This window comes from Hyla sarda, chromosome 4 (genome assembly GCF_029499605.1).
Source record: "Hyla sarda isolate aHylSar1 chromosome 4, aHylSar1.hap1, whole genome shotgun sequence".
NCBI classification, from domain to species: Eukaryota; Metazoa; Chordata; class Amphibia; order Anura; family Hylidae; genus Hyla; species Hyla sarda.
The window spans coordinates 36,504,866-36,523,326 of NC_079192.1; the positions used below are offsets into that span (position 1 = coordinate 36,504,866).

General features: G+C 46.2%; 20 non-coding genes across 20 annotated transcripts; all 20 read right to left on the minus strand.

Annotated features, from left to right (window-relative positions):
* Nucleotides 1–100: 100 nt before the first annotated feature.
* Nucleotides 101–173, minus strand: TRNAK-UUU (transfer RNA lysine (anticodon UUU)). The gene has a single exon. It is a non-coding gene; the product is annotated as a tRNA-Lys (tRNA).
* A 495-nt stretch (nucleotides 174–668) lies between these two features.
* On the minus strand, nucleotides 669–809 carry LOC130268076 (U4 spliceosomal RNA). The gene has a single exon (XR_008843444.1). It is a non-coding gene; the product is annotated as a U4 spliceosomal RNA (small nuclear RNA).
* Nucleotides 810–1,764: 955 nt separating this feature from the next.
* TRNAK-UUU (transfer RNA lysine (anticodon UUU)) lies at nucleotides 1,765–1,837 on the minus strand. Its single transcript has one exon. It is a non-coding gene; the product is annotated as a tRNA-Lys (tRNA).
* A 495-nt stretch (nucleotides 1,838–2,332) lies between these two features.
* LOC130268077 (U4 spliceosomal RNA) lies at nucleotides 2,333–2,473 on the minus strand. Its single transcript, XR_008843445.1, has one exon. It is a non-coding gene; the product is annotated as a U4 spliceosomal RNA (small nuclear RNA).
* Nucleotides 2,474–3,428: 955 nt separating this feature from the next.
* Nucleotides 3,429–3,501, minus strand: TRNAK-UUU (transfer RNA lysine (anticodon UUU)). Its single transcript has one exon. It is a non-coding gene; the product is annotated as a tRNA-Lys (tRNA).
* Nucleotides 3,502–4,180: 679 nt separating this feature from the next.
* On the minus strand, nucleotides 4,181–4,321 carry LOC130268088 (U4 spliceosomal RNA). The gene has a single exon (XR_008843456.1). It is a non-coding gene; the product is annotated as a U4 spliceosomal RNA (small nuclear RNA).
* Nucleotides 4,322–5,249: 928 nt separating this feature from the next.
* TRNAK-UUU (transfer RNA lysine (anticodon UUU)) lies at nucleotides 5,250–5,322 on the minus strand. The gene has a single exon. It is a non-coding gene; the product is annotated as a tRNA-Lys (tRNA).
* A 679-nt stretch (nucleotides 5,323–6,001) lies between these two features.
* On the minus strand, nucleotides 6,002–6,142 carry LOC130268101 (U4 spliceosomal RNA). Its single transcript, XR_008843470.1, has one exon. It is a non-coding gene; the product is annotated as a U4 spliceosomal RNA (small nuclear RNA).
* A 955-nt stretch (nucleotides 6,143–7,097) lies between these two features.
* TRNAK-UUU (transfer RNA lysine (anticodon UUU)) lies at nucleotides 7,098–7,170 on the minus strand. Its single transcript has one exon. It is a non-coding gene; the product is annotated as a tRNA-Lys (tRNA).
* Nucleotides 7,171–7,849: 679 nt separating this feature from the next.
* Nucleotides 7,850–7,990, minus strand: LOC130268078 (U4 spliceosomal RNA). Its single transcript, XR_008843446.1, has one exon. It is a non-coding gene; the product is annotated as a U4 spliceosomal RNA (small nuclear RNA).
* Nucleotides 7,991–8,945: 955 nt separating this feature from the next.
* On the minus strand, nucleotides 8,946–9,018 carry TRNAK-UUU (transfer RNA lysine (anticodon UUU)). Its single transcript has one exon. It is a non-coding gene; the product is annotated as a tRNA-Lys (tRNA).
* A 679-nt stretch (nucleotides 9,019–9,697) lies between these two features.
* Nucleotides 9,698–9,838, minus strand: LOC130268027 (U4 spliceosomal RNA). Its single transcript, XR_008843398.1, has one exon. It is a non-coding gene; the product is annotated as a U4 spliceosomal RNA (small nuclear RNA).
* A 955-nt stretch (nucleotides 9,839–10,793) lies between these two features.
* Nucleotides 10,794–10,866, minus strand: TRNAK-UUU (transfer RNA lysine (anticodon UUU)). The gene has a single exon. It is a non-coding gene; the product is annotated as a tRNA-Lys (tRNA).
* Nucleotides 10,867–11,545: 679 nt separating this feature from the next.
* Nucleotides 11,546–11,686, minus strand: LOC130268089 (U4 spliceosomal RNA). The gene has a single exon (XR_008843457.1). It is a non-coding gene; the product is annotated as a U4 spliceosomal RNA (small nuclear RNA).
* Nucleotides 11,687–12,614: 928 nt separating this feature from the next.
* On the minus strand, nucleotides 12,615–12,687 carry TRNAK-UUU (transfer RNA lysine (anticodon UUU)). Its single transcript has one exon. It is a non-coding gene; the product is annotated as a tRNA-Lys (tRNA).
* A 495-nt stretch (nucleotides 12,688–13,182) lies between these two features.
* Nucleotides 13,183–13,323, minus strand: LOC130268028 (U4 spliceosomal RNA). Its single transcript, XR_008843399.1, has one exon. It is a non-coding gene; the product is annotated as a U4 spliceosomal RNA (small nuclear RNA).
* Nucleotides 13,324–15,031: 1,708 nt separating this feature from the next.
* LOC130267995 (U4 spliceosomal RNA) lies at nucleotides 15,032–15,172 on the minus strand. The gene has a single exon (XR_008843369.1). It is a non-coding gene; the product is annotated as a U4 spliceosomal RNA (small nuclear RNA).
* A 956-nt stretch (nucleotides 15,173–16,128) lies between these two features.
* Nucleotides 16,129–16,201, minus strand: TRNAK-UUU (transfer RNA lysine (anticodon UUU)). The gene has a single exon. It is a non-coding gene; the product is annotated as a tRNA-Lys (tRNA).
* A 679-nt stretch (nucleotides 16,202–16,880) lies between these two features.
* Nucleotides 16,881–17,021, minus strand: LOC130268029 (U4 spliceosomal RNA). The gene has a single exon (XR_008843400.1). It is a non-coding gene; the product is annotated as a U4 spliceosomal RNA (small nuclear RNA).
* Nucleotides 17,022–17,949: 928 nt separating this feature from the next.
* TRNAK-UUU (transfer RNA lysine (anticodon UUU)) lies at nucleotides 17,950–18,022 on the minus strand. The gene has a single exon. It is a non-coding gene; the product is annotated as a tRNA-Lys (tRNA).
* Between the last annotated feature and the right edge of the window lie 439 nt (nucleotides 18,023–18,461).

The following is an 18,461-nucleotide window of genomic DNA, read 5'->3' on the forward strand; positions in this document are numbered from 1 at the left end:
TGGCAACAATCTCACGTTTAAATCTGGGTCCATTATGTATTTTTTGGTCAATTAATATGTGACTTTATGTTATCATTGGTTTTCCTTTGATAAAACACATTGCCCGAACAGGGACTTGAACCCTGGACCCTCAGATTAAAAGTCTGATGCTCTACCGACTGAGCTATCCGGGCTCTGGGACATGTGGCTTTGCCCCGAGTCCATGCTTCGGCATGGATGCCGCCTTGTTGGCTCCCTGGTTAACACTTCGGTTTAGATGGATGCTAGGAGCATTGTTGGTCTTTCCTCATCTATGGCATTGGGAGACTTTGAAACCGGTCCTTTGCAGTTGCCTTTTGGCCCGGAGGCGAAGGGTATAGTTTGTTTGTGGGGGCCTCTCCGACTGTCCAACTTTACTGGTAGTATCACCTGCCAAAATCATGCATGGTGACACCACAACCTTTGTAAACCACCCTGTTTGCTCCCTGGTTGATACTTGGGTTGGCATTCTTCCAGAGCTATGGCTATGGGGGACTTTGGCTCAGAGGCGAAGGGTATGGTCTTTTTGGGAAGTGGGCCCTCTCCAACTGTCCGACTTTAATGGTAATATCACAGGCTAAGAACATGCATGGTGATGCCTCATCCTTAGTAAACCATTCCTGAATGCTGTTATTAACAACAAAAGTCAGTCTCCTGAGAGACTGTCAAAAATTGCCAGTTCTGACTATATTTCAAGTCATCACAGCAGGGTATTGGTAAAAGTTTTCAATCAGCAATAATCACGCCTCGGTAGACCCTCATGGGCTATGATACTGCCACTGCGCAAAGCTAAAGATCTACTGGTGAGGTGTAGAGAACCTTCTACAGTGTACTGATTAAGCCCGAGGAGACACCCGGCAGTCAGTAAGTGCAGAGCTTGGAATCCTGGGAGTGGATATGCTAATGGCTCATTTGTTTATTGTAGGTGGCTTGTTGCCCTGGGCAACAAGCCCAGTAATTCTATGAGTTTACTCACACATATATATCTTTATGTGCCTTTTGCTAGTTCGTTTTAAAGTATGCTCAATGTACCATTTGGTTCCCTGCAAAGGGCATCATCTTTATAGTAGTCAATGGACTACAGGTGACCATACATTTTCAATAACCGTCGGCCAAATGTTCATTTGCCCCACAGGTATCTCTCCCGACATCCCCATACATAGAAACATTGGGCACAGCCAAACGTTCATGTGTTCACTATGGAGGGGGGAGGGGTTAGCCACAGCCAGACATTATGGAAGGATTAACAATTGGGTCGTTACACAGAGGTAAACTACAGGGGATCCCTGTATCTGATTCTGGAATCTGTCACAGGGACTACTGAGTGCAGACTCAGCATTATTCTAACTCAGTGACTCACAGGTGATGTCTTCTCTGATCGAGAGTTGTCCTCTTTCCCTTTTCTTCTCTATCCATGCCAAATCCCAATGATGACTTCTCCCAAATGGGACTTGTCTCGGCAGAGTTTGCTGCCCCTGTGAAAGCCCTCTCACTATTAATGCCTCAACTGTGATCTCATTTCTCCTTCACGACACCCCTGCAAAGGAAAGCAGCGGTCGCTGGATGACTATGGCAGGACATGTCTAATCAAAACAACGGTCTATTCAGAACACAAGTGTAATCACGTGATAACTGCATGCCGACTTTGGCAACAATCTCACGTTTAAATCTGGGTCCATTATGTATTTTTTGGTCAATTAATATGTGACTTTATGTTATCATTGGTTTTCCTTTGATAAAACACATTGCCCGAACAGGGACTTGAACCCTGGACCCTCAGATTAAAAGTCTGATGCTCTACCGACTGAGCTATCCGGGCTCTGGGACATGTGGCTTTGCCCCGAGTCCATGCTTCGGCATGGATGCCGCCTTGTTGGCTCCCTGGTTAACACTTCGGTTTAGATGGATGCTAGGAGCATTGTTGGTCTTTCCTCATCTATGGCATTGGGAGACTTTGAAACCGGTCCTTTGCAGTTGCCTTTTGGCCCGGAGGCGAAGGGTATAGTTTGTTTGTGGGGGCCTCTCCGACTGTCCAACTTTACTGGTAGTATCACCTGCCAAAATCATGCATGGTGACACCACAACCTTTGTAAACCACCCTGTTTGCTCCCTGGTTGATACTTGGGTTGGCATTCTTCCAGAGCTATGGCTATGGGGGACTTTGGCTCAGAGGCGAAGGGTATGGTCTTTTTGGGAAGTGGGCCCTCTCCAACTGTCCGACTTTAATGGTAATATCACAGGCTAAGAACATGCATGGTGATGCCTCATCCTTAGTAAACCATTCCTGAATGCTGTTATTAACAACAAAAGTCAGTCTCCTGAGAGACTGTCAAAAATTGCCAGTTCTGACTATATTTCAAGTCATCACAGCAGGGTATTGGTAAAAGTTTTCAATCAGCAATAATCACGCCTCGGTAGACCCTCATGGGCTATGATACTGCCACTGCGCAAAGCTAAAGATCTACTGGTGAGGTGTAGAGAACCTTCTACAGTGTACTGATTAAGCCCGAGGAGACACCCGGCAGTCAGTAAGTGCAGAGCTTGGAATCCTGGGAGTGGATATGCTAATGGCTCATTTGTTTATTGTAGGTGGCTTGTTGCCCTGGGCAACAAGCCCAGTAATTCTATGAGTTTACTCACACATATATATCTTTATGTGCCTTTTGCTAGTTCGTTTTAAAGTATGCTCAATGTACCATTTGGTTACCTGCAAAGGGCATCATCTTTATAGTAGTCAATGGACTACAGGTGACCATACATTTTCAATAACCGTCGGCCAAATGTTCATTTGCCCCACAGGTATCTCTCCCGACATCCCCATACATAGAAACATTGGGCACAGCCAAACGTTCATGTGTTCACTATGGAGGGGGGAGGGGTTAGCCACAGCCAGACATTATGGAAGGATTAACAATTGGGTCGTTACACAGAGGTAAACTACAGGGGATCCCTGTATCTGATTCTGGAATCTGTCACAGGGACTACTGAGTGCAGACTCAGCATTATTCTAACTCAGTGACTCACAGGTGATGTCTTCTCTGATCGAGAGTTGTCCTCTTTCCCTTTTCTTCTCTATCCATGCCAAATCCCAATGATGACTTCTCCCAAATGGGACTTGTCTCGGCAGAGTTTGCTGCCCCTGTGAAAGCCCTCTCACTATTAATGCCTCAACTGTGATCTCATTTCTCCTTCACGACACCCCTGCAAAGGAAAGCAGCGGTCGCTGGATGACTATGGCAGGACATGTCTAATCAAAACAACGGTCTATTCAGAACACAAGTGTAATCACGTGATAACTGCATGCCGACTTTGGCAACAATCTCACGTTTAAATCTGGGTCCATTATGTATTTTTTGGTCAATTAATATGTGACTTTATGTTATCATTGGTTTTCCTTTGATAAAACACATCGCCCGAACAGGGACTTGAACCCTGGACCCTCAGATTAAAAGTCTGATGCTCTACCGACTGAGCTATCCGGGCTCTGGGACATGTGGCTTTGCCCCGAGTCCATGCTTCGGCATGGATGCCGCCATGTTGGCTCCCTGGTTAACACTTGGGTTTAGATGGATGCTAGAAGCATTGTTGGTCTTTCCTCATCTATGGCATTGGGAGACTTTGAAACCGGTCCTTTGCTGTTGCCTTTTGGCCCGGAGGCGAAGGGTATAGTTTGTTTGTGGGGGCCTCTCCGACTGTCCAACTTTACTGGTAGTATCACCTGCCAAAATCATGCATGGTGACACCCCAACCTTTGTAAACCACCCTGTTTGCTCCCTGGTTGATACTTGGGTTGGCATCCTTCCAGAGCTATGGCCATGGGGGACTTTGGCTCAGAGGCGAAGGGTATGGTCTTTTTGGGAAGTGGGCCCTCTCCAACTGTCCGACTTTAATGGTAATATCACAGGCTAAAAACATGCATGGTGACGCCTCATCCTTAGTAAACCATTCCTGATTTCTGTTATTAGCAACATGAACTTGGGTTGGCATCCTTCCAGAGCTATGGGGGACTTTGGCTCAGAGGTGAAGGGTATGTTTTTTTTGGGAAGTGGGCCCTCTCCAACTGTCCGACTTTACTGGTAATATCACAGGCTAAGAACATGCATGGTGATGCCTCATCCTTAGTAAACCATTCCTGAATTCTGTTATTAACAACAAAAGTCAGTCTCCTGAGAGACTGTCAAAAATTGCCAGTTCTGACTATATTTCAAGTCATCACAGCGGGGTATTGGTAAAAGTTTTCAATCAGCAATAATCACACCTCGGTAGACCCTCATGGGCTATGATACTGCCACTGCGCAAAGCTAAAGATCTACTGGTGAGGTATAGAGAACCTTCTACAGTGTACTGATTAAGCCCGAGGAGACACCCGGCAGTCAGTAAGTGCAGAGCTTGGAATCCTGGGAGTGGATATGCTAATGGATCATTTGATTATTGTAGGTGGCTTGTTGCCCTGGGCAACAAGCCCAGTAATTCTATGAGTTTACTCACACATATATATCTTTATGTGCCTTTTGCTAGTTCGTTTTAAAGTATGCTCAATGTACCATTTGGTTCCCTGCAAAGGGCATCATCTTTATAGTAGTCAATGGACTACAGGTGACCATACATTTTCAATAACCGTCGGCCAAATGTTCATTTGCCCCACAGGTATCTCTCCCGACATCCCCATACATAGAAACATTGGGCACAGGGGGGAGGGGTTAGCCACAGCCAGACATTATGGAAGGATTAACAATTGGGTCGTTACACAGAGGTAAACTACAGGGGATCCCTGTATCTGATTCTGGAATCTGTCACAGGGACTACTGAGTGCAGACTCAGCATTATTCTAACTCAGTGACTCACAGGTGATGTCTTCTCTGATCGAGAGTTGTCCTCTTTCCCTTTTCTTCTCTATCCATGCCAAATCCCAATGATGACTTCTCCCAAATGGGACTTGTCTCGGCAGAGTTTGCTGCCCCTGTGAAAGCCCTCTCACTATTAATGCCTCAACTGTGATCTCATTTCTCCTTCACGACACCCCTGCAAAGGAAAGCAGCGGTCGCTGGATGACTATGGCAGGACATGTCTAATCAAAACAACGGTCTATTCAGAACACAAGTGTAATCACGTGATAACTGCATGCCGACTTTGGCAACAATCTCACGTTTAAATCTGGGTCCATTATGTATTTTTTGGTCAATTAATATGTGACTTTATGTTATCATTGGTTTTCCTTTGATAAAACACATCGCCCGAACAGGGACTTGAACCCTGGACCCTCAGATTAAAAGTCTGATGCTCTACCGACTGAGCTATCCGGGCTCTGGGACATGTGGCTTTGCCCCGAGTCCATGCTTCGGCATGGATGCCGCCTTGTTGGCTCCCTGGTTAACACTTGGGTTTAGATGGATGCTAGGAGCATTGTTGGTCTTTCCTCATCTATGGCATTGGGAGACTTTGAAACCGGTCCTTTGCAGTTGCCTTTTGGCCCAGAGGCGAAGGGTATAGTTTGTTTGTGGGGGCCTCTCCGACTGTCCAACTTTACTGGTAGTATCACCTGCCAAAATCATGCATGGTGACACCCCAACCTTTGTAAACCACCCTGTTTGCTCCCTGGTTGATACTTGGGTTGGCATTCTTCCAGAGCTATGGCTATGGGGGACTTTGGCTCAGAGGCGAAGGGTATGGTCTTTTTGGGAAGTGGGCCCTCTCCAACTGTCCGACTTTAATGGTAATATCACAGGCTAAAAACATGCATGGTGACGCCTCATCCTTAGTAAACCATTCCTGATTTCTGTTATTAGCAACATGAACTTGGGTTGGCATCCTTCCAGAGCTATGGGGGACTTTGGCTCAGAGGCGAAGGGTATGGTTTTTTTGGGAAGTGGGCCCTCTCCAACTATCCGACTTTACTGGTAATATCACAGGCTAAGAACATGCATGGTGATGCCTCATCCTTAGTAAACCATTCCTGAATTCTGTTATTAACAACAAAAGTCAGTCTCCTGAGAGACTGTCAAAAATTGCCAGTTCTGACTATATTTCAAGTCATCACAGCGGGGTATTGGTAAAAGTTTTCAATCAGCAATAATCACGCCTTGGTAGACCCTCATGGGCTATGATACTGCCACTGCGCAAAGCTAAAGATCTACTGGTGAGGTGTAGAGAACCTTCTACAGTGTACTGATTAAGCCCGAGGAGACACCCGGCAGTCAGTAAGTGCAGAGCTTGGAATCCTGGGAGTGGATATGCTAATGGCTCATTTGTTTATTGTAGGTGGCTTGTTGCCCTGGGCAACAAGCCCAGTAATTCTATGAGTTTACTCACACATATATATCTTTATGTGCCTTTTGCTAGTTCGTTTTAAAGTATGCTCAATGTACCATTTGGTTCCCTGCAAAGGGCATCATCTTTATAGTAGTCAATGGACTACAGGTGACCATACATTTTCAATAACCGTCGGCCAAATGTTCATTTGCCCCACAGGTATCTCTCCCGACATCCCCATACATAGAAACATTGGGCACAGCCAAACGTTCATGTGTTCACTATGGAGGGGGGAGGGGTTAGCCACAGCCAGACATTATGGAAGGATTAACAATTGGGTCGTTACACAGAGGTAAACTACAGGGGATCCCTGTATCTGATTCTGGAATCTGTCACAGGGACTACTGAGTGCAGACTCAGCATTATTCTAACTCAGTGACTCACAGGTGATGTCTTCTCTGATCGAGAGTTGTCCTCTTTCCCTTTTCTTCTCTATCCATGCCAAATCCCAATGATGACTTCTCCCAAATGGGACTTGTCTCGGCAGAGTTTGCTGCCCCTGTGAAAGCCCTCTCACTATTAATGCCTCAACTGTGATCTCATTTCTCCTTCACGACACCCCTGCAAAGGAAAGCAGCGGTCGCTGGATGACTATGGCAGGACATGTCTAATCAAAACAACGGTCTATTCAGAACACAAGTGTAATCACGTGATAACTGCATGCCGACTTTGGCAACAATCTCACGTTTAAATCTGGGTCCATTATGTATTTTTTGGTCAATTAATATGTGACTTTATGTTATCATTGGTTTTCCTTTGATAAAACACATCGCCCGAACAGGGACTTGAACCCTGGACCCTCAGATTAAAAGTCTGATGCTCTACCGACTGAGCTATCCGGGCTCTGGGACATGTGGCTTTGCCCCGAGTCCATGCTTCGGCATGGATGCCGCCATGTTGGCTCCCTGGTTAACACTTGGGTTTAGATGGATGCTAGAAGCATTGTTGGTCTTTCCTCATCTATGGCATTGGGAGACTTTGAAACCGGTCCTTTGCTGTTGCCTTTTGGCCCGGAGGCGAAGGGTATAGTTTGTTTGTGGGGGCCTCTCCGACTGTCCAACTTTACTGGTAGTATCACCTGCCAAAATCATGCATGGTGACACCCCAACCTTTGTAAACCACCCTGTTTGCTCCCTGGTTGATACTTGGGTTGGCATCCTTCCAGAGCTATGGCTATGGGGGACTTTGGCTCAGAGGCGAAGGGTATGGTCTTTTTGGGAAGTGGGCCCTCTCCAACTGTCCGACTTTAATGGTAATATCACAGGCTAAAAACATGCATGGTGACGCCTCATCCTTAGTAAACCATTCCTGATTTCTGTTATTAGCAACATGAACTTGGGTTGGCATCCTTCCAGAGCTATGGGGGACTTTTGCTCAGAGGCGAAGGGTATGGTTTTTTTGGGAAGTGGGCCCTCTCCAACTGTCCGACTTTACTGGTAATATCACAGGCTAAGAACATGCATGGTGATGCCTCATCCTTAGTAAACCATTCCTGAATGCTGTTATTAACAACAAAAGTCAGTCTCCTGAGAGACTGTCAAAAATTGCCAGTTCTGACTATATTTCAAGTCATCACAGCAGGGTATTGGTAAAAGTTTTCAATCAGCAATAATCACGCCTCGGTAGACCCTCATGGGCTATGATACTGCCACTGCGCAAAGCTAAAGATCTACTGGTGAGGTGTAGAGAACCTTCTACAGTGTACTGATTAAGCCCGAGGAGACACCCGGCAGTCAGTAAGTGCAGAGCTTGGAATCCTGGGAGTGGATATGCTAATGGCTCATTTGTTTATTGTAGGTGGCTTGTTGCCCTGGGCAACAAGCCCAGTAATTCTATGAGTTTACTCACACATATATATCTTTATGTGCCTTTTGCTAGTTCGTTTTAAAGTATGCTCAATGTACCATTTGGTTCCCTGCAAAGGGCATCATCTTTATAGTAGTCAATGGACTACAGGTGACCATACATTTTCAATAACCGTCGGCCAAATGTTCATTTGCCCCACAGGTATCTCTCCCGACATCCCCATACATAGAAACATTGGGCACAGCCAAACGTTCATGTGTTCACTATGGAGGGGGGAGGGGTTAGCCACAGCCAGACATTATGGAAGGATTAACAATTGGGTCGTTACACAGAGGTAAACTACAGGGGATCCCTGTATCTGATTCTGGAATCTGTCACAGGGACTACTGAGTGCAGACTCAGCATTATTCTAACTCAGTGACTCACAGGTGATGTCTTCTCTGATCGAGAGTTGTCCTCTTTCCCTTTTCTTCTCTATCCATGCCAAATCCCAATGATGACTTCTCCCAAATGGGACTTGTCTCGGCAGAGTTTGCTGCCCCTGTGAAAGCCCTCTCACTATTAATGCCTCAACTGTGATCTCATTTCTCCTTCACGACACCCCTGCAAAGGAAAGCAGCGGTCGCTGGATGACTATGGCAGGACATGTCTAATCAAAACAACGGTCTATTCAGAACACAAGTGTAATCACGTGATAACTGCATGCCGACTTTGGCAACAATCTCACGTTTAAATCTGGGTCCATTATGTATTTTTTGGTCAATTAATATGTGACTTTATGTTATCATTGGTTTTCCTTTGATAAAACACATTGCCCGAACAGGGACTTGAACCCTGGACCCTCAGATTAAAAGTCTGATGCTCTACCGACTGAGCTATCCGGGCTCTGGGACATGTGGCTTTGCCCCGAGTCCATGCTTCGGCATGGATGCCGCCTTGTTGGCTCCCTGGTTAACACTTCGGTTTAGATGGATGCTAGGAGCATTGTTGGTCTTTCCTCATCTATGGCATTGGGAGACTTTGAAACCGGTCCTTTGCAGTTGCCTTTTGGCCCGGAGGCGAAGGGTATAGTTTGTTTGTGGGGGCCTCTCCGACTGTCCAACTTTACTGGTAGTATCACCTGCCAAAATCATGCATGGTGACACCCCAACCTTTGTAAACCACCCTGTTTGCTCCCTGGTTGATACTTGGGTTGGCATTCTTCCAGAGCTATGGCTATGGGGGACTTTGGCTCAGAGGCGAAGGGTATGGTCTTTTTGGGAAGTGGGCCCTCTCCAACTGTCCGACTTTAATGGTAATATCACAGGCTAAAAACATGCATGGTGACGCCTCATCCTTAGTAAACCATTCCTGATTTCTGTTATTAGCAACATGAACTTGGGTTGGCATCCTTCCAGAGCTATGGGGGACTTTGGCTCAGAGGCGAAGGGTATGGTTTTTTTGGGAAGTGGGCCCTCTCCAACTGTCCGACTTTACTGGTAATATCACAGGCTAAGAACATGCATGGTGATGCCTCATCCTTAGTAAACCATTCCTGAATTCTGTTATTAACAACAAAAGTCAGTCTCCTGAGAGACTGTCAAAAATTGCCAGTTCTGACTATATTTCAAGTCATCACAGCGGGGTATTGGTAAAAGTTTTCAATCAGCAATAATCACGCCTCGGTAGACCCTCATGGGCTATGATACTGCCACTGCGCAAAGCTAAAGATCTACTGGTGAGGTGTAGAGAACCTTCTACAGTGTACTGATTAAGCCCGAGGAGACACCCGGCAGTCAGTAAGTGCAGAGCTTGGAATCCTGGGAGTGGATATGCTAATGGCTCATTTGTTTATTGTAGGTGGCTTGTTGCCCTGGGCAACAAGCCCAGTAATTCTATGAGTTTACTCACACATATATATCTTTATGTGCCTTTTGCTAGTTCGTTTTAAAGTATGCTCAATGTACCATTTGGTTCCCTGCAAAGGGCATCATCTTTATAGTAGTCAATGGACTACAGGTGACCATACATTTTCAATAACCGTCGGCCAAATGTTCATTTGCCCCACAGGTATCTCTCCCGACATCCCCATACATAGAAACATTGGGCACAGCCAAACGTTCATGTGTTCACTATGGAGGGGGGAGGGGTTAGCCACAGCCAGACATTATGGAAGGATTAACAATTGGGTCGTTACACAGAGGTAAACTACAGGGGATCCCTGTATCTGATTCTGGAATCTGTCACAGGGACTACTGAGTGCAGACTCAGCATTATTCTAACTCAGTGACTCACAGGTGATGTCTTCTCTGATCGAGAGTTGTCCTCTTTCCCTTTTCTTCTCTATCCATGCCAAATCCCAATGATGACTTCTCCCAAATGGGACTTGTCTCGGCAGAGTTTGCTGCCCCTGTGAAAGCCCTCTCACTATTAATGCCTCAACTGTGATCTCATTTCTCCTTCACGACACCCCTGCAAAGGAAAGCAGCGGTCGCTGGATGACTATGGCAGGACATGTCTAATCAAAACAACGGTCTATTCAGAACACAAGTGTAATCACGTGATAACTGCATGCCGACTTTGGCAACAATCTCACGTTTAAATCTGGGTCCATTATGTATTTTTTGGTCAATTAATATGTGACTTTATGTTATCATTGGTTTTCCTTTGATAAAACACATCGCCCGAACAGGGACTTGAACCCCGGACCCTCAGATTAAAAGTCTGATGCTCTACCGACTGAGCTATCCGGGCTCTGGGACATGTGGCTTTGCCCCGAGTCCATGCTTCGGCATGGATGCCGCCATGTTGGCTCCCTGGTTAACACTTGGGTTTAGATGGATGCTAGAAGCATTGTTGGTCTTTCCTCATCTATGGCATTGGGAGACTTTGAAACCGGTCCTTTGCTGTTGCCTTTTGGCCCGGAGGCGAAGGGTATAGTTTGTTTGTGGGGGCCTCTCCGACTGTCCAACTTTACTGGTAGTATCACCTGCCAAAATCATGCATGGTGACACCCCAACCTTTGTAAACCACCCTGTTTGCTCCCTGGTTGATACTTGGGTTGGCATCCTTCCAGAGCTATGGCCATGGGGGACTTTGGCTCAGAGGCGAAGGGTATGGTCTTTTTGGGAAGTGGGCCCTCTCCAACTGTCCGACTTTAATGGTAATATCACAGGCTAAAAACATGCATGGTGACGCCTCATCCTTAGTAAACCATTCCTGATTTCTGTTATTAGCAACATGAACTTGGGTTGGCATCCTTCCAGAGCTATGGGGGACTTTGGCTCAGAGGTGAAGGGTATGTTTTTTTTGGGAAGTGGGCCCTCTCCAACTGTCCGACTTTACTGGTAATATCACAGGCTAAGAACATGCATGGTGATGCCTCATCCTTAGTAAACCATTCCTGAATTCTGTTATTAACAACAAAAGTCAGTCTCCTGAGAGACTGTCAAAAATTGCCAGTTCTGACTATATTTCAAGTCATCACAGCGGGGTATTGGTAAAAGTTTTCAATCAGCAATAATCACACCTCGGTAGACCCTCATGGGCTATGATACTGCCACTGCGCAAAGCTAAAGATCTACTGGTGAGGTATAGAGAACCTTCTACAGTGTACTGATTAAGCCCGAGGAGACACCCGGCAGTCAGTAAGTGCAGAGCTTGGAATCCTGGGAGTGGATATGCTAATGGATCATTTGATTATTGTAGGTGGCTTGTTGCCCTGGGCAACAAGCCCAGTAATTCTATGAGTTTACTCACACATATATATCTTTATGTGCCTTTTGCTAGTTCGTTTTAAAGTATGCTCAATGTACCATTTGGTTCCCTGCAAAGGGCATCATCTTTATAGTAGTCAATGGACTACAGGTGACCATACATTTTCAATAACCGTCGGCCAAATGTTCATTTGCCCCACAGGTATCTCTCCCGACATCCCCATACATAGAAACATTGGGCACAGGGGGGAGGGGTTAGCCACAGCCAGACATTATGGAAGGATTAACAATTGGGTCGTTACACAGAGGTAAACTACAGGGGATCCCTGTATCTGATTCTGGAATCTGTCACAGGGACTACTGAGTGCAGACTCAGCATTATTCTAACTCAGTGACTCACAGGTGATGTCTTCTCTGATCGAGAGTTGTCCTCTTTCCCTTTTCTTCTCTATCCATGCCAAATCCCAATGATGACTTCTCCCAAATGGGACTTGTCTCGGCAGAGTTTGCTGCCCCTGTGAAAGCCCTCTCACTATTAATGCCTCAACTGTGATCTCATTTCTCCTTCACGAGACCCCTGCAAAGGAAAGCAGCGGTCGCTGGATGACTATGGCAGGACATGTCTAATCAAAACAACGGTCTATTCAGAACACAAGTGTAATCACGTGATAACTGCATGCCGACTTTGGCAACAATCTCACGTTTAAATCTGGGTCCATTATGTATTTTTTGGTCAATTAATATGTGACTTTATGTTATCATTGGTTTTCCTTTGATAAAACACATTGCCCGAACAGGGACTTGAACCCTGGACCCTCAGATTAAAAGTCTGATGCTCTACCGACTGAGCTATCCGGGCTCTGGGACATGTGGCTTTGCCCCGAGTCCATGCTTCGGCATGGATGCCGCCTTGTTGGCTCCCTGGTTAACACTTCGGTTTAGATGGATGCTAGGAGCATTGTTGGTCTTTCCTCATCTATGGCATTGGGAGACTTTGAAACCGGTCCTTTGCAGTTGCCTTTTGGCCCGGAGGCGAAGGGTATAGTTTGTTTGTGGGGGCCTCTCCGACTGTCCAACTTTACTGGTAGTATCACCTGCCAAAATCATGCATGGTTACACCCCAACCTTTGTAAACCACCCTGTTTGCTCCCTGGTTGATACTTGGGTTGGCATTCTTCCAGAGCTATGGCTATGGGGGACTTTGGCTCAGAGGCGAAGGGTATGGTTTTTTTGGGAAGTGGGCCCTCTCCAACTGTCCGACTTTACTGGTAATATCACAGGCTAAGAACATGCATGGTGATGCCTCATCCTTAGTAAACCATTCCTGAATTCTGTTATTAACAACAAAAGTCAGTCTCCTGAGAGACTGTCAAAAATTGCCAGTTCTGACTATATTTCAAGTCATCACAGCGGGGTATTGGTAAAAGTTTTCAATCAGCAATAATCACGCCTCGGTAGACCCTCATGGGCTATGATACTGCCACTGCGCAAAGCTAAAGATCTACTGGTGAGGTGTAGAGAACCTTCTACAGTGTACTGATTAAGCCCGAGGAGACACCCGGCAGTCAGTAAGTGCAGAGCTTGGAATCCTGGGAGTGGATATGCTAATGGCTCATTTGTTTATTGTAGGTGGCTTGTTGCCCTGGGCAACAAGCCCAGTAATTCTATGAGTTTACTCACACATATATATCTTTATGTGCCTTTTGCTAGTTCGTTTTAAAGTATGCTCAATGTACCATTTGGTTCCCTGCAAAGGGCATCATCTTTATAGTAGTCAATGGACTACAGGTGACCATACATTTTCAATAACCGTCGGCCAAATGTTCATTTGCCCCACAGGTATCTCTCCCGACATCCCCATACATAGAAACATTGGGCACAGCCAAACGTTCATGTGTTCACTATGGAGGGGGGAGGGGTTAGCTACAGCCAGACATTATGGAAGGATTAACAATTGGGTCGTTACACAGAGGTAAACTACAGGGGATCCCTGTATCTGATTCTGGAATCTGTCACAGGGACTACTGAGTGCAGACTCAGCATTATTCTAACTCAGTGACTCACAGGTGATGTCTTCTCTGATCGAGAGTTGTCCTCTTTCCCTTTTCTTCTCTATCCATGCCAAATCCCAATGATGACTTCTCCCAAATGGGACTTGTCTCGGCAGAGTTTGCTGCCCCTGTGAAAGCCCTCTCACTATTAATGCCTCAACTGTGATCTCATTTCTCCTTCACGACACCCCTGCAAAGGAAAGCAGCGGTCGCTGGATGACTATGGCAGGACATGTCTAATCAAAACAACGGTCTATTCAGAACACAAGTGTAATCACGTGATAACTGCATGCCGACTTTGGCAACAATCTCACGTTTAAATCTGGGTCCATTATGTATTTTTTGGTCAATTAATATGTGACTTTATGTTATCATTGGTTTTCCTTTGATAAAACACATCGCCCGAACAGGGACTTGAACCCTGGACCCTCAGATTAAATGTCTGATGCTCTACCGACTGAGCTATCCGGGCTCTGGGACATGTGGCTTTGCCCCGAGTCCATGCTTCGGCATGGATGCCGCCTTGTTGGCTCCCTGGTTAACACTTGGGTTTAGATGGATGCTAGGAGCATTGTTGGTCTTTCCTCATCTATGGCATTGGGAGACTTTGAAACCGGTCCTTTGCAGTTGCCTTTTGGCCCGGAGGCGAAGGGTATAGTTTGTTTGTGGGGGCCTCTCCGACTGTCCAACTTTACTGGTAGTATCACCTGCCAAAATCATGCATGGTGACACCCCAACCTTTGTAAACCACCCTGTTTGCTCCCTGGTTGATACTTGGGTTGGCATCCTTCCAGAGCTATGGCTATGGGGGTCTTTGGCTCAGAGGCGAAGGGTATGGTCTTTTTGGGAAGTGGGCCCTCTCCAACTGTCCGACTTTAATGGTAATATCACAGGCTAAAAACATGCATGGTGACGCCTCATCCTTAGTAAACCATTCCTGATTTCTGTTATTAGCAACATGAACTTGGGTTGGCATCCTTCCAGAGCTATGGGGGACTTTGGCTCAGAGGCGAAGGGTATGGTTTTTTTTGGGAAGTGGGCCCTCTCCAACTGTCCGACTTTACTGGTAATATCACAGGCTAAGAACATGCATGGTGATGCCTCATCCTTAGTAAACCATTCCTGAATTCTGTTATTAACAACAAAAGTCAGTCTCCTGAGAGACTGTCAAAAATTGCCAGTTCTGACTATATTTCAAGTCATCACAGCGGGGTATTGGTAAAAGTTTTCAATCAGCAATAATCACGCCTCGGTAGAACCTCATGGGCTATGATACTGCCACTGCGCAAAGCTAAAGATCTACTGGTGAGGTGTAGAGAACCTTCTACAGTGTACTGATTAAGCCCGAGGAGACACCCGGCAGTCAGTAAGTGCAGAGCTTGGAATCCTGGGAGTGGATATGCTAATGGCTCATTTGTTTATTGTAGGTGGCTTGTTGCCCTGGGCAACAAGCCCAGTAATTCTATGAGTTTACTCACACATATATATCTTTATGTGCCTTTTGCTAGTTCGTTTTAAAGTATGCTCAATGTACCATTTGGTTCCCTGCAAAGGGCATCATCTTTATAGTAGTCAATGGACTACAGGTGACCATACATTTTCAATAACCGTCGGCCAAATGTTCATTTGCCCCACAGGTATCTATTCCCGACATCCCCATACATAGAAACATTGGGCACAGCCAAACGTTCATGTGTTCACTATGGAGGGGGGAGGGGTTAGCCACAGCCAGACATTATGGAAGGATTAACAATTGGGTCGTTACACAGAGGTAAACTACAGGGGATCCCTGTATCTGATTCTGGAATCTGTCACAGGGACTACTGAGTGCAGACTCAGCATTATTCTAACTCAGTGACTCACAGGTGATGTCTTCTCTGATCGAGAGTTGTCCTCTTTCCCTTTTCTTCTCTATCCATGCCAAATCCCAATGATGACTTCTCCCAAATGGGACTTGTCTCGGCAGAGTTTGCTGCCCCTGTGAAAGCCCTCTCACTATTAATGCCTCAACTGTGATCTCATTTCTCCTTCACGACACCCCTGCAAAGGCAAGCAGCGGTCGCTGGATGACTATGGCAGGACATGTCTAATCAAAACAACGGTCTATTCAGAACACAAGTGTAATCACGTGATAACTGCATGCCGACTTTGGCAACAATCTCACGTTTAAATCTGGGTCCATTATGTATTTTTTGGTCAATTAATATGTGACTTTATGTTATCATTGGTTTTCCTTTGATAAAACACATCGCCCGAACAGGGACTTGAACCCTGGACCCTCAGATTAAAAGTCTGATGCTCTACCGACTGAGCTATCCGGGCTCTGGGACATGTGGCTTTGCCCCGAGTCCATGCTTCGGCATGGATGCCGCCTTGTTGGCTCCCTGGTTAACACTTGGGTTTAGATGGATGCTAGGAGCATTGTTGGTCTTTCCTCATCTATGGCATTGGGAGACTTTGAAACCGGTCCTTTGCAGTTGCCTTTTGGCCCGGAGGCGAAGGGTATAGTTTGTTTGTGGGGGCCTCTCCGACTGTCCAACTTTACTGGTAGTATCACCTGCCAAAATCATGCATGGTGACACCCCAACCTTTGTAAACCACCCTGTTTGCTCCCTGGTTGATACTTGGGTTGGCATCCTTCCAGAGCTATGGCCATGGGGGACTTTGGCTCAGAGGCGAAGGGTATGGTCTTTTTGGGAAGTGGGCCCTCTCCAACTGTCCGACTTTAATGGTAATATCACAGGCTAAAAACATGCATGGTGACGCCTCATCCTTAGTAAACCATTCCTGATTTCTGTTATTAGCAACATGAACTTGGGTTGGCATCCTTCCAGAGCTATGGGGGACTTTGGCTCAGAGGTGAAGGGTATGTTTTTTTTGGGAAGTGGGCCCTCTCCAACTGTCCGACTTTACTGGTAATATCACAGGCTAAGAACATGCATGGTGATGCCTCATCCTTAGTAAACCATTCCTGAATTCTGTTATTAACAACAAAAGTCAGTCTCCTGAGAGACTGTCAAAAATTGCCAGTTCTGACTATATTTCAAGTCATCACAGCGGGGTATTGGTAAAAGTTTTCAATCAGCAATAATCACGCCTCGGTAGACCCTCATGGGCTATGATACTGCCACTGCGCAAAGCTAAAGATCTACTGGTGAGGTATAGAGAACCTTCTACAGTGTACTGATTAAGCCCGAGGAGACACCCGGCAGTCAGTAAGTGCAGAGCTTGGAATCCTGGGAGTGGATATGCTAATGGATCATTTGATTATTGTAGGTGGCTTGTTGCCCTGGGCAACAAGCCCAGTAATTCTATGAGTTTACTCACACATATATATCTTTATGTGCCTTTTGCTAGTTCGTTTTAAAGTATGCTCAATGTACCATTTGGTTCCCTGCAAAGGGCATCATCTTTATAGTAGTCAATGGACTACAGGTGACCATACATTTTCAATAACCGTCGGCCAAATGTTCATTTGCCCCACAGGTATCTCTCCCGACATCCCCATACATAGAAACATTGGGCACAGGGGGGAGGGGTTAGCCACAGCCAGACATTATGGAAGGATTAACAATTGGGTCGTTACACAGAGGTAAACTACAGGGGATCCCTGTATCTGATTCTGGAATCTGTCACAGGGACTACTGAGTGCAGACTCAGCATTATTCTAACTCAGTGACTCACAGGTGATGTCTTCTCTGATCGAGAGTTGTCCTCTTTCCCTTTTCTTCTCTATCCATGCCAAATCCCAATGATGACTTCTCCCAAATGGGACTTGTCTCGGCAGAGTTTGCTGCCCCTGTGAAAGCCCTCTCACTATTAATGCCTCAACTGTGATCTCATTTCTCCTTCACGACACCCCTGCAAAGGCAAGCAGCGGTCGCTGGATGACTATGGCAGGACATGTCTAATCAAAACAACGGTCTATTCAGAACACAAGTGTAATCACGTGATAACTGCATGCCGACTTTGGCAACAATCTCACGTTTAAATCTGGGTCCATTATGTATTTTTTGGTCAATTAATATGTGACTTTATGTTATCATTGGTTTTCCTTTGATAAAACACATCGCCCGAACAGGGACTTGAACCCTGGACCCTCAGATTAAAAGTCTGATGCTCTACCGACTGAGCTATCCGGGCTCTGGGACATGTGGCTTTGCCCCGAGTCCATGCTTCGGCATGGATGCCGCCTTGTTGGCTCCCTGGTTAACACTTGGGTTTAGATGGATGCTAGGAGCATTGTTGGTCTTTCCTCATCTATGGCATTGGGAGACTTTGAAACCGGTCCTTTGCAGTTGCCTTTTGGCCCGGAGGCGAAGGGTATAGTTTGTTTGTGGGGGCCTCTCCGACTGTCCAACTTTACTGGTAGTATCACCTGCCAAAATCATGCATGGTGACACCCCAACCTTTGTAAACCACCCTGTTTGCTCCCTGGTTGATACTTGGGTTGGCATCCTTCCAGAGCTATGGCCATGGGGGACTTTGGCTCAGAGGCGAAGGGTATGGTCTTTTTGGGAAGTGGGCCCTCTCCAACTGTCCGACTTTAATGGTAATATCACAGGCTAAAAACATGCATGGT